Below are 13,180 nucleotides of genomic sequence, written 5' to 3' on the forward strand. Positions count from 1 at the left end.
AAAGGAAAGAAATCTGAAGACAATGTGGCCAATAAACTGAAACAGGGTAAGAACTGTATTGTATTACCGCATAAAGATGAATCTCACTGAGGCATGTATTAGCAAGAGTGTATTACGTAAAATGTGGATGGCTATTCTCTTTTAATCTGCTTGGCACTGGGCAGTCTCAGCTTGAGTACTTTGTCCTGTTTTGGGCACCACACTTTAAAAATGATAAAGACAAACTGGAGAGAGTCCAGAGGAGAAGAACAAGAATGATAAGAGGTATGAAAAACATGCTGCATGAGGAAAGGCCAAGAAAATTGGTTCTGTTTAGTCTAGAAAGAGAGGATGAGAACAATATGGCAGCAGCCTTTCAGAGTACAGAGCTAGTTATTCTCCATGTCCATGGAGGTAGACAAGAAGTCATTGATTTAGTTCGCAACAAAAAGTCATTGCTGCACTACTGAAAAAACAAACAAACAAACAACCAAAAAAAACCTGTAAGTTGAAAGACAGTGATGTGATGGAATATGTTCCCAACAAAGCTTGTGGAATCCACTGCCCAGTACAGCCTTGGGATGGGGGAGGACATTCCTCCAGGATGGTTCAAGGAACTGAGGCTGCTGCAGAGCCGGGGGAGAGAACATTTGTCTTCCAATATGTTGTTCTGTCATTCGGCTTTCTTACGAGAAAAAAAAAAAAAAGTCCTTCTGGATCTCAGCTTGTGACATATAGTTTTTGTGCCCTTCCAGTAATTTCCTGATCTTCAGAGGATTTATTTACCGAATTTCCATTATTTCAGTGATCTCTCTTCTTGCCCACCCTGTGCCCCAAAACTTATAACAACATGTACATTACTATCATTCTCTTAACTCGGTTTTATAACTCACATTCCAATCTTATGTAAAAAAATTAAAGATAAATAAATATATATATAAAATAAATAAATAGAATAAATACATAAATTTTCACCTTTAGGAATATGCAATACACTCTTAAATCAGTGACAAGTGGTGTTCCGTGGGGGTCAGTATTGGGACCGGCACTGTTCAACATCTTTGTCTGTAACATGGACAGTGAAATTGAGTGCACCCTCAGCAGGTTTGCTGATGACACCAAGCTGTGTGGTGCAATTGACACACTGGAGGGACCTGGACAGGCTCAAGAAGTGGGCCTGTGCGAACCTCGTGAGGCTCAACAAGGCCAAGTTCAAGGTCCTGCATATGAGCCAGGGCAATCCGAAGCACACATACGGTCTGGGTGGAGAATGGATTGAGAACAGGCCTGAGAAGAAGAACTTGAGGATGTTGGATGATGAGAAGCTCAGCATAAGCCAGCAATGTGTGTTTGCAGCCCAGAAAGCCAACCATAGCCCAGGCTGCAACAAAAGAAGTGTGGCCAGCAGGTCAAGGAAGGTGATTCTCCCCCTCTGCTCTGTCTCATGAGACACCACCTGGAGCATTGTGTTCAGCTCTGAGGCCCCCAGCACAAGAAAAACATAGACATATTGGAATGAGTCCAAAGGAGGGCCACAAAGATGATCAAGGGGCTGGAGCACCTCTCCTATGAAGACAAGCTGAGGGAGTTTGGGTTCTTCAGCCTGGAGAAGAGAGGGCTCTGGGGAGACCTTATAGCTGCCTTCCAGTGCCTAAAGGGGTCCCACAGAAAAACTGGGGAGGGGCTCTTTGGCAGAGAATGTAGCATTAGGAAAAGGGGCAATGACTTTAAACTAAAAGAGTGGAGATTTGATATAAGGATGAAATTCTTCACTTAAAGGGTGGTGAGGCCCTGGCACAGGTTGCCCAGAGAAGCTGTGGATGCCCCATCCCTGGAGGTGTTCAAGGCCAGGCTGGATGGGGCTTTGAGCAACCTGGTCTGGTGGGAGGTGTCCCTGCCGATGGTAGTAACGTTGAAACTGGATGGTCTTTAAGGTCCCTTCTGACCCAAACCATAATTCTATGATACTGATAACAGTTTAAAAGGAAAATATTGACATTAGTCTGGCTGTGATAATGCAAGCAAGTAAATATTTAGCTGATTATTTAGTAGCAGGGTAGTCAAGAAATGCTGTACAGCCCCAAACCAGATGTATAACCAGAAGTTTCAGTTCTCTTCTGTCCTTTCCTGGCTCAAGATCTAGGCACTTGCACAGAAGCAGTGTTAGCTGCTTTCCACATGTCTGGACATGCCAGTGTCTCAACTCATCTTACTTCAAGTGCCACTTTAACATACGTCTGTGCTGTAATGCATAAAAGGAACCTGCTGTGCAATAACATCTTATGTAAATTGTGAGCTGTGGTTGTTGCTACAGCTCCACTAAGCATTACAAGCACATTTCACCCCTCCACTTTAACTGGCCACTGCTTGCCTTAAACACCTGCTTTGTGTTTGAGATTGCACTTTTCAGGTCAGAGTTTACCTGATGTCTGTACAGTGCCTCATACACCACCCTCCTTCCTGCTTGTTATTCCCATTTGTAATCTAAGCATTATCCACTGTCTCCTTTAGTTCTACAAATCCAGGCTGTGGCTAAACTCTTCTTTGTAACACCTTTATAAGAAAATTTCCTGGCAATCCAGAGATATTGTTTGGGATCTTTGCTGACGTTCCATGAACCTTTATACTGAAACATTCATTTCTTTCTTTTGCTAATGCATTGCTGCCCTACTCTTATCTTTACGGGAGGTTTCTGCAGTGCTTATTTGCCTGTTCCTATGGTCCTCTCTCCCTCTCTACTCTTCCACTGGCTCCTCCTTCCCTGCCACATCAAATGAACAAACCCTTCCTCCTCTGAGGCTACCTCATGGCTTGCTGCCATCCTCCCTAGCAGCCAGATTTCTTCTCTTTGTTGGCCAGCCTTCACCACCCACTTACCCACTTCTTAGATTTTCAGACATGTACTTGCACATTCCCAGCTCAAGGCTTCTCAGCAGAGTAGGCAAAATCAAATTTTGCTACCCCAGCAAGTAGACTGCTGGTGTGCTGGCACTGTTGATAATTCTTTTAAAAATATTCTTCTACTCTCTTTTGTACTGACTATGCATATGTGCATATTAATCTCCTCTCCCCACCCCTCCCTCTACCCCCTCCTATTTTTTTTTTCTTTTAGGTTATACATTCATTGAGATGTGAACCATCTGTTTGTTTCCCCATCCAGCAGAGCGGGGTCTTGGTCAAAGACTGGAACTCACAGACTAATCATGTAGTCATTACTGGCATCTTGAGGCTTCTATTTTCCATTGCAGCATACATATTTCTAATAACAACAAACAGAATTACTCCTAAACTTGGATTCTGATCATTAGGCATTTTTTTTCCCTTCATTTTCCTTTAACGCTGGCAGATCCAGCTCTCATTTCCTTATCAGTTCAGTCATTCTAAATCTATGCCTTTTAAGCTCTGCCTAAGACTTTCTATTTTTCTTTTTATATTCTGTGCTGGTTATTTTGTTCTTCAACAGATAATCCTTGAATAATAAGGTCATTCAGCTTGGTCATTTTTCCATGTCTAAAATATATTGTCAACATTATTCAGCCCAATAAATCATAATATCAGTCATTACTGTTTCACACTAACCCTGAAGAACATTATATTATAGGTGGATGATTTGCCCGCCTATTTCACAGAGAAGTTCATTGGAGTCTGTGGTGACCTTCAGTGTCTTTAAAAATCCTATGATGAGCACAGGAACAGAGTTCTGGGTTTCCCAGATTTCTATTCACCTACAGAGAACACATTGCAGACTGCTAGTGCTGTTTTTTGTTTGTTTTTTACTTTAAATGATGACCCTGTAATTAAAATGAATCCAGTGTGCTTTTTACTAATGTTTATCTTGTTTGACTATTATTTGAACACCCTGGAGGAAATCATGAAACATCTAGAAGGTGAGCAGTATGCAGATACCCTCAGCCATGCATCTACTTCATTCCCCATGCTGACAATCTAGAGGCCTGAATGCCTGGCTGAAATAAGTACATTCACAAAGGTCAGCAAGCTAAAACTCACAGTGGGCAAATAGGAGCGATATGGAAAATATTTTGCAGATCTAGCCACAGCATTTCCCATTGGGGGGAGCTCTGTCAGATAGCCAGCTGTAGTTATCTTCTTTATGGATTTGCAGAAGCATGTTGGTTTTGCTGGTGAGTGGCAGAAGTGCTAGCGCTACGTGTCTGGCAACTTGGTCCCAGTGACTTCCCTGCTGCTGGGTTTTCCAGTGACTTTCAGCATATTTACTGCAGCCATGCTGTACTTGGGAAGTTTCATCCACCCTGGAAAGAGTCGCTACAACAGCATTTGTGCCTGTAGCAAGACTGGAGATCTCATTGCTATGCTTGTTTTGCTGGATGGCTGGTATATGACAATGTGCTTTGAAGTCTCAGGTCTCCAGCTGGAATGAAGAATCTTCAGCTGAGATGTACCTGCTCTCTGCAACACAGCATGCAAGCTATTAATAAGGGTTCTTAGTAAGAAGTCTTTTCATTTATTAAAATACAACAACATGTACAGGCAGTGGCAAATGAAAAGGAAGGCCAGGCAGAAACCACAGCTGGCACTTTAACACTATGGCACACAGATTAAAAAAAAAAAAGAGTCAGGGAAGAGCATACTTGTTGAGTTACAGTCATAGCTTGTGGCTAGGACAGAAGATGAGAATTATCATTACTATATACAAGGTTGGATTTCATTGGAAATCATAAGGATTGCCTTGAAATTATGAAACTCTGGAACTTTTTGGGTTTTACCAAATTCCCCAAATCCCTCACTCAAGTTTCACTGTCTGAAAGACAGCTTGAATGAGTAAAAAGTCTAAACCCAAATGACCGGATTTAGCATTTAGTTTCTTCTGGCCTCTTGATCATCTTGCCATTCTGTAGAAATAATTGTAGCATATAAACCATTTGTTGAGAAAATAATATATTTTTTATGCCTTTGCTTTTTGCTTAAAAGCAAGAAAAATTCTCAAACTCTGAAAAAACAAACAAACAAACAAAACATTAGTGTTGGATAAGCAATACAAACTATATCTACAATTATTTTGTCATGTAAAAAGATTAACTTAGAGGCTTGGCTATTTTGTTGTTAATTGGACTCAATTTTGAGATCTCAAAAGCTCCAGGCCCAGTCTCTTGACCCAACAGAGAGATGTTTTAAGAAAATAAGGTTAGTAATCCTTTATAATTATTTAGAGAGAGTCACTATATGCTCATTAAATGAGAGGACCCATCTACCATCCTTTTCAAGACCACTTCTCATGAATACTCCAGTGATCAAGTTTTACTGGTGTAAAAGTTAGTGGAAAACAAATGAACTGGTAGCAGTCTAAACTTATATTTGCAGCCCTGGAAAAAGTTTCAAACAGCAATTTGAACTGTACAGGAAATCCACAGATGTGAGTGTGAGCTAAAAATGGCAGTATTTGGGATAGTGGTTTGGTACAGAATCACTGGGCAGACACAGAAGATTTCATACTCAGGGTAACTAAAAGGGGGATAAAAGCTCTAAAGAAGCAGCAAAAGAGTCAGAAGATCATTACAGAGAGAACAACAACAACAAAATGCATGAACGCTTGATGTTTTACTTCATAAAGAAACAGAAGAAAATTGTAAAGGACCAGAAGATAGCTAGAATTATTTTACTGACGAAAACCAATTAAAAGCCATCTTTAGGCATTTTAAAACAGGTTTTTGAATCAAAACCAACTAGGAGTAAGATCTAAGTTGCAAAAAGAGTTGGTAAAAAGCTACTCACTGTCTGACCTGACACTTTCAAAACAATATCCGTACATCAGGCAGCTATCAGAAACAGAAATGTAAACAAAGGCATGAAAGAAAAGCATCAGGCATAAGACAGGTAAGCAAGTCAATAAGAATTTCCAGAAAATAAAGAGGTTAAGGATAAGAAACATAGCAAACAAGCAACAACTTATGTAATGTGTCTGTCCATATGAGAAGTGTTTCTCGTTTTGTGCATATGTAGAAATTCCCAATAAACCCAGTTTTGCAAAACTGTGGATTGGTTAAAGACATCAGTTGAGCTGAAGAGCGCAAGGATTTCAATGCGTGGGCAGGCTGGAATTTTTTTATGTTAAGTAGACCAGGAACAATGCTGATTCAATAGTCGGTGCAGAGGCAAAAGGCATATATAGAAATGTTCCTCACCTAACTGATTGAAGAACCAGCTTCAGAAGGAAATTAGAGATGGAAGTGACAACACTTTTTATCAGCAAAAAAATCTGGTGTTGTCAAGGAAAAGGTGGATTGTTAGAAGCTGAGGTAAGTTCAACTTTGGAAAGAGAACTGGAACAATAGCAAAAATATTTTTGACAGATACAAGGTTCAAGGAAAGAAGAAGCTTCTCATTAAACATGTGGCAGTAATTAGTAAGCACAGTACAGATAAAGTTGGTTTGGTCCCTGAAATAACTGTGTAATTTGCCTCTGAGTTTGCTGAGAAGGATGATATTGGGCATGAAGGCTGGGACGGAGGAGTTAATGGAAGTGGAACTCCTCCACAGGTGGGGAGGAAAAGATGTGGAGATCTGGGGCTGTTCAAAGCCTGCCACAAAGTTCAAAGAAACATTACAGATCTAACAGCACTCTGTGTTTAGTACAGATACTGATTTTTAATGTACTGGCAGTATTTTAAAAACTGCTTTGTACCAATGATTTCCGCCATGTCAGGTACTGCTTAAGTCATTACCTGCCATCTGGTATTGCCTAGTGGGAGACATTTGTTGCTCATTATCCCAGTGCTCACAAAAGTACATATTTTTCCAAAGCGCCTTTTCTGCTAGCATCCTTCACTGAGAGGCCAGTGCCTGAGTAAGCCTGAAACTCAGAGTCACTTTTGATCAGTGGGCGAAACATTAAAAGAGAACATCTACTTGCCTCTTGTTATTCTTATTTCTTTAAATGAACAGAAGAGCAGAAGTATGTGGACTACAAAGGTATTAGCTAATTAGAAACGTGTATTTTAGAAGTTTACTTTTTCAGAGCTCTTTTAGAAGAAAAACTCTTCATTTTGAATGCCTTAAAGCAACTACACAGGAAAATATTAGAGAAATATTAAAAAGAATAGTAAGAACAGTAATCTTAATAATTAATAGCAACTATTAAGATGAAATAAATATAAACAAAGTTAAAGAGAAATACAATATAAAACACACATGAATGCTATGATTAATGTAAAGAGAGACTGCATATTCTATTATGAATGTTTAGCGCCTTTATTTTTAACATTGTGGTTTATATTATGGATGTAATGACCTTTCAGAAATGGCAGACAAATGACAATTTCAAGCTAAGAATTTTTCAACTACTTAAGGGAAGTTTGAATGCCAAGTTTTCTTATGATTTTTATTGCAGTATATTTATGTTAAAAGCTACATATATATACACTACAGCAAAGAACCCTTTACTCAGAAATATCATTTGTTTGGAATTCCCATGGCTCTGCTCTCTTACAAAAATATGCATATATTTAAATAATCACAATAAGTCTAAAGAGTAAAATCTCAATGCTAACAGCTTAATGTACACAGTATTTTACAAAACATATTATTTTGAAAGTCAATTTTAAAATTCAGTTGATAGGAAAAACTCATTCAATCATTTGTAAGGGCTTATCTAAACACAATTTTCCTACCAGAGTTATTATTCATAGTTGCAAAGTAATTGTTCTATGCTTTTTTGACAAACATGTATCTTCTGATTATTTTTCTTGTATTTTTACATTACTGGAAAATACATTTCATAAGACATATAATTTCTTTCAAGACTAGGTCATACAATGAAATGTTGATCTGATAAGACTCAAAATACAGTGATGTATGATAAAAGATGGCCGTGACCATTTTGAAAATTTCTGGAATAAATATGTGCTAGAAAAGGAAATAGGCATTTTGGTAGAGCATGCTACCACCAGAGGAGTCCAAGCTGAATTTGGGAGCCTTCTTATATAATTATAAAGGCTCTCGCCCCTTTCTTAAGAGCACTCAAGTGTAAAATGGACACCATTGCTGATTACAGATATTTTGAGAACCCAGGTTGAATTTAACAGCTCCATTGAAGCTAGCAAGCCTCACTGAGGTCTTCAGCTGGACTGAATTAATGTCATCACTGAAATGGATTTTGCTATGATAATATGGCCCAGCTGAGGGGTTGTGTTATGACAGTGCTACAGGGTGCAGGCATGAATTTAAGGCAAAGAGTTTTTTGTTGTTGTTGTTGTTTCGTCAGTTGTTATTTTTTGCATTTGCTGTCTGCAGTGAAAATAGAGTTGAGTGCTCTCAAGGAAGTACTCTGTAAAGATTGAATAGAATCAGTGTAAGGAAGAGGCTGGGATCAGTTTGTGTTTGCTAATCTGTGTTGTTTGTTTTTATAGGATTAATTTGCAGTGCTTTGGTTATTTTTATTTTACTTTTTGAGTTGACCGCACTGCTACAGCTTATTTCTTTCCGACTGAAGATTTATCTGGAACATTTAATCGGAGATTAGGTTATTGGCAAAGTTAGGGAGGCCATTTTGTTAAGGTAGCATTACATTTCTGTTTCTAAAAGCTTCTTTAATGTTCTCAAGGATAGAGAGTGTGCTGTTATGTTATACAGCCCAACTCATGCAATTTTGAAGGTAGCATCAGAACTGTTAATTAGAGAGGTTGAACCTGCTGCATCAGGGAGGGTTTGGTAGCTCTAGGGTGATCTGGGTTTGGCCAGAAACTGGGGAATGCCCAGATTTAGGGTTTGCTCCAGGTAGGAACTGGCTCTCAGGGCACAAAGAAAATTAGAATTGTTCTTTGTTATGGTCTATTTTCTTATTTTGTGCAATGTGAGGATGGTTCTGAGCATCTTTTAGGTGAATGGAGCTATTTATATGTATGTAACTGTAACATAAAGGCTTCTTAAGAAATTGCTACAAGATAAAAATGGCCAGTTCTGAGTTCAACTCAGTTCAGACTATCATATATGGCTTCTAACTGCAGTGGAAATCTTTGTGGCATGGATGTTTTTCCAGCCTGCCTGTTTAAGAACATGATAAGCAGAGGTAAGCACAAGTGTTTTGCTGAATAAGAATAATGTTGAGTGAGTACCTCTAAAATAAGACTTATGTTTCCCACGACCTTGTCCACATTATCAAATTCTCACTCTCCTAGCAAGATAATGCTTTGAAGAATGGAGTAAACAAACCGAAGTCCTTGAACACAGATTTCTATGGTGGTTATGTCTTTTTTTTTTTTCTGTCTTTCATGGGATTTGCAATTTTCTTTGCAATGTCATGTGATGGAAAATATTAGCAGAACTGCCCTCAGATGGTAATCTGCATTCAACACAAATTCAAACAGTTTGAATGGAGGCTTGGAGAATGATGGTAAAAGTACCTCAAAATGAGCACTAAGTAGCTTCAGCCCTTCTTCTCCCCATTAATGGGTTACCTGTTTCAGAGTGAGTTTAAGCCACTACCTTGAATCAATAGTAAGAGTGGTAGAGGTATTGAGGGATAGAATAAAAACTAAAAGCTGTGTATCATCAGTACAGAAATATCTTGGGGTAGCAGGTTATCTTGAAATCCAAAAAGGTAGAGTCTAGTAAATTGCTGACAGCAATTCCCCCACGCTTGACACACCTTACCATGCCATGCATATGTTTGTACCAACCAATCCACTCTACTCAGAAAGGGCTCTATGAAAATAAGATTATAAGGAAAATATGATGGATTTTTATTATTATTTTTTTAAATCCCTTTACATCTGAAGAACAGGTGATTGAGAAGAGAAGTAGCAGTAGCATGAATTCAACTTCTTTAAATGAAGCTCTGATGAAAATGGACATACTGGAAAAATCTGAGATGCTGCTTCTGATGGGGACCCAGAACCAGGCAGGCCTAACTTGCCACAGAGAGAGAGAGAGAGGTGTTTAACTGCTTGGAGTTTCTGAAAGCTGTTCATGACATAAGAACATATTTAATCTTTCATTTTTAAGGCTATAGGAACAATGTCTCTATGGTGCCCTTCTCAGTTTAGTGGAGAAGAGGCCCAGTCATGGGACAAGTGCACTTCCCTAAAGAATCATTAGGATGGCCTCGAATAAAATCAAATATTAAAATGTCTGGACTTTCTGGATGGTAGAATTGTATGATTGCTATGATTGTTACTTAATGATAAACAGTTTTGGAGTTACAGCAGCACCTCAGAGTGCTCAAAAGTGTGAGGGAATGTTATCTTCATAAACACACTTGGAAAAAGAGTCATTGAGTAATATTCGTACCCTTCCTAGACAGAAAGAGCACACCTGGCTTAAGCAGATATAGCTCCCCTTGGAGCCAATGGGAGCTGCTGTGATAGCCAGAGCTGAATGTGGCCTGACATGACAAATATCTGAGAATAGAAAACCCAAATTACCAAGCACATACTTTAACCACAAGAGCATCCCTTTTACCAGGAAAATGTATTCCCTTTAGTGTAATCTGACAAATGTGTCTTATTCCAATGAAAATGTTTTTTTGGGGAATAAAAGAATGTGGAGAAATTCAAACAGTATTACCTAATCCTCCTCCCTTCATCTGGGTGTTCTCAACTCATTGATATTGCACAGGCTGTGTTAGAACAAACAAATCAATCACGCCATGGCACTGTAACTGGCTCAGACTCTCTCCAGCCAATAAGTTACCTTTTTTTTAAAAAAAAAAAAAAAAAAAACTTTTTAAAGAATGCATTAATTCTCAGTGGGAGAAACAGCATCGGTCTTACTAATATGAATGCAGGTGAAGACACTCCACAGTGCCTTCCTCCCCTCTCCATGTACCCCCATACCGCCATAGCCATAGACAAACTGAATACTAAGAAGTGTTTTCCTCTCTGTGCTGAGATTTTTCCTACAGGACAATCAAACAATCAATACAATTATAGTAGTGGAGTATCAAGATCACATGAAGCAGGAGAAATGCAGTAAACTGCAGGATTTGTTTTCAAGTCAGTAAGTCAAAATCTCCCCAAAGCCATGTTCTGCAGCAAGACCATACTTTTGTCTATAATACTAAGTGACTGCTGCATAATAGTGATTTTGCTGCTGACTCAGTGGAAAATGATTTTTCTTGTTTGTTTTTTTTTTTGCCATATTTCCCCTATTGTTCTGGGGAGATTTGTCTGTGTAAGCGCTGTGCATTTCTTTCTTCATCTACTTAAGAGCCGTATTATAACAAGTCAGAAGAACTGGTTGTATGATTCAGCTAATTGAGACCAGTCTATTTTCTTCTTTTTATTTTATCAAATTAAAATACATTTTAGGCACAGATGGATCTGAGTGTTAGTGACTTGTGTGCTACCTTCATGAAAAAATGTTGATGAACAGGGACAAATTAATGAAGAAAACCCATTGGCAAAATAATCTAATCCTAATAATTTGGTACATTTATTACACAGTCGCATATATGAGAGAGATTGCATTTTATTTTATTTTATTTTTAATCAAATGAATATTCTGCTCTTAAAACCTAGAAAGTTCAATAATATCTGTTCTAATAAAATAGAAAACTTGCAGGAGCCGAACACTACCCTCCAATGCCCACCTAAAGAGTGAGCCCCTACTAAGTGGTCTGAAGAACAAAGCATGTATTTATGCACCTCTGTTTCTGTGGATCCACCCTAAATGTTCCTGCACTTTCTTGATCCACAACTTCACGTTAGCACATGCAATTATATGGCCACTGCCCGCTGGACGTGAGCTGGGTCTTGTAGCTCTGTAGAAACAAGTTACAAAATCCGAAGTGGGAGTTAAGCTGTCTGAGGCAATGCTTGGCTGTTATAGGTGATGAGCTAAAGTCTGGTCACAGAGTACTTCGGCTTATGCTTCTTTCATTTTACCCTGTTGTAGTCCAGTCTGTTTTTTCCTCAGAGCCTTTCCTTGTACTTTGCTAATGGGAACAAATCACTTTATGTTCTGAATTTTTGCCACATGATTGTGCTCCAGCTGTGTAGTGTGCATCTAGCCTAGAGATTGACTTCTATCTTAAGCAATGCTACCATTTACATTTGATTTCTAAACCTACCTCCATTTCAGCAACCCTGCTTACATTTGGGTCCTGCAAACCCCAAGCTGATATGTCTGCTTCTCAGATACTGTTTTCTCAGTCTATTTTTCCATGGGTATTTCTTATTACAATCACCTCTTGATGATCATTTTCTCAGCGTCCTGGAAGTTACAGAACCTGAGGATCAGCATCCATCACCTATAATTGGTGCATAGAGCTTCCCCCACTGCCTTTAAAAAAAAAAAAAAAAAAAAGAGTAAAAGCAAACTAATTTGGAGTGTGGTAATTTAGGATTAGCCAACTAACATTATGCAACATAAACAAGGAGCCTGAAATGTAAAAAAGGTTCTTGGACCCAAGGTGATGTATTCTGCTTAAGATTTTGTTCTCACACATTTGTTGCCATATCTTATCATTTTCCACAGAAAAGCCATTCATCATAAAAAAAAAAACAAAAACAGGGTTATAATCTGTGGTTGACCCTTGATGGAGATAATGATATATTTTTTCCCAAAATCTGTGTGAGGCAGAGTTATTCATAACTCTTTGAAAGACGCCTGTTTAAAAACAGTGTGTTGTTTTAAGTGAAAATAAAAAGATTTCAGATTTGATTATTCTTTAGAAACAGCAAAATCCGTTCCTGAATACAATAGGGGAACTATTTTAATGTTCAGTTTTCAAACTGAGACAGTTTATTTGATGATTTCAAACTGTTCCTGAATTAGTCCTGTTCAGCTTGGACACTCTTTATTACATCCAAAGTAATCATGTTAACAATTAGTATATAACAAGTGAATCAGCTGGAAGACCAATTTTATGGGTAAAACTGGTTCTAATATTTGTTTTCTTCAGTTGTTCAGGGCCCAGACTTGTTAATTTTCTTGATGTTCTGCAGTACCTTCTGTAGTTAATAGCTTTTTTTTTTTTTTCTCACATTGGATAAGACAACAGGTAGAAAAATATGGGAGAGGGCAATTTATAGTTGCAGATTGGAGTAGTTACATGCTTCTGACATTCAATGGTAGATTTAAATGGTTAAACATATTTGTTAAGTACCATGTTAATTTTAATACTGAAAGGAGTATCTGGAGAATGAAGGTTGACCATATATAAATTTTCGTCCCTAACACAAAATTAAAATAAATTCTAAAGGGAAAGATATATTCTTCAAAGAGC

The sequence above is a fragment of the Anser anser genome (assembly GCF_964211835.1).
Source record: "Anser anser genome assembly, chromosome: 3".
Lineage (NCBI taxonomy): Eukaryota > Metazoa > Chordata > Aves > Anseriformes > Anatidae > Anser > Anser anser.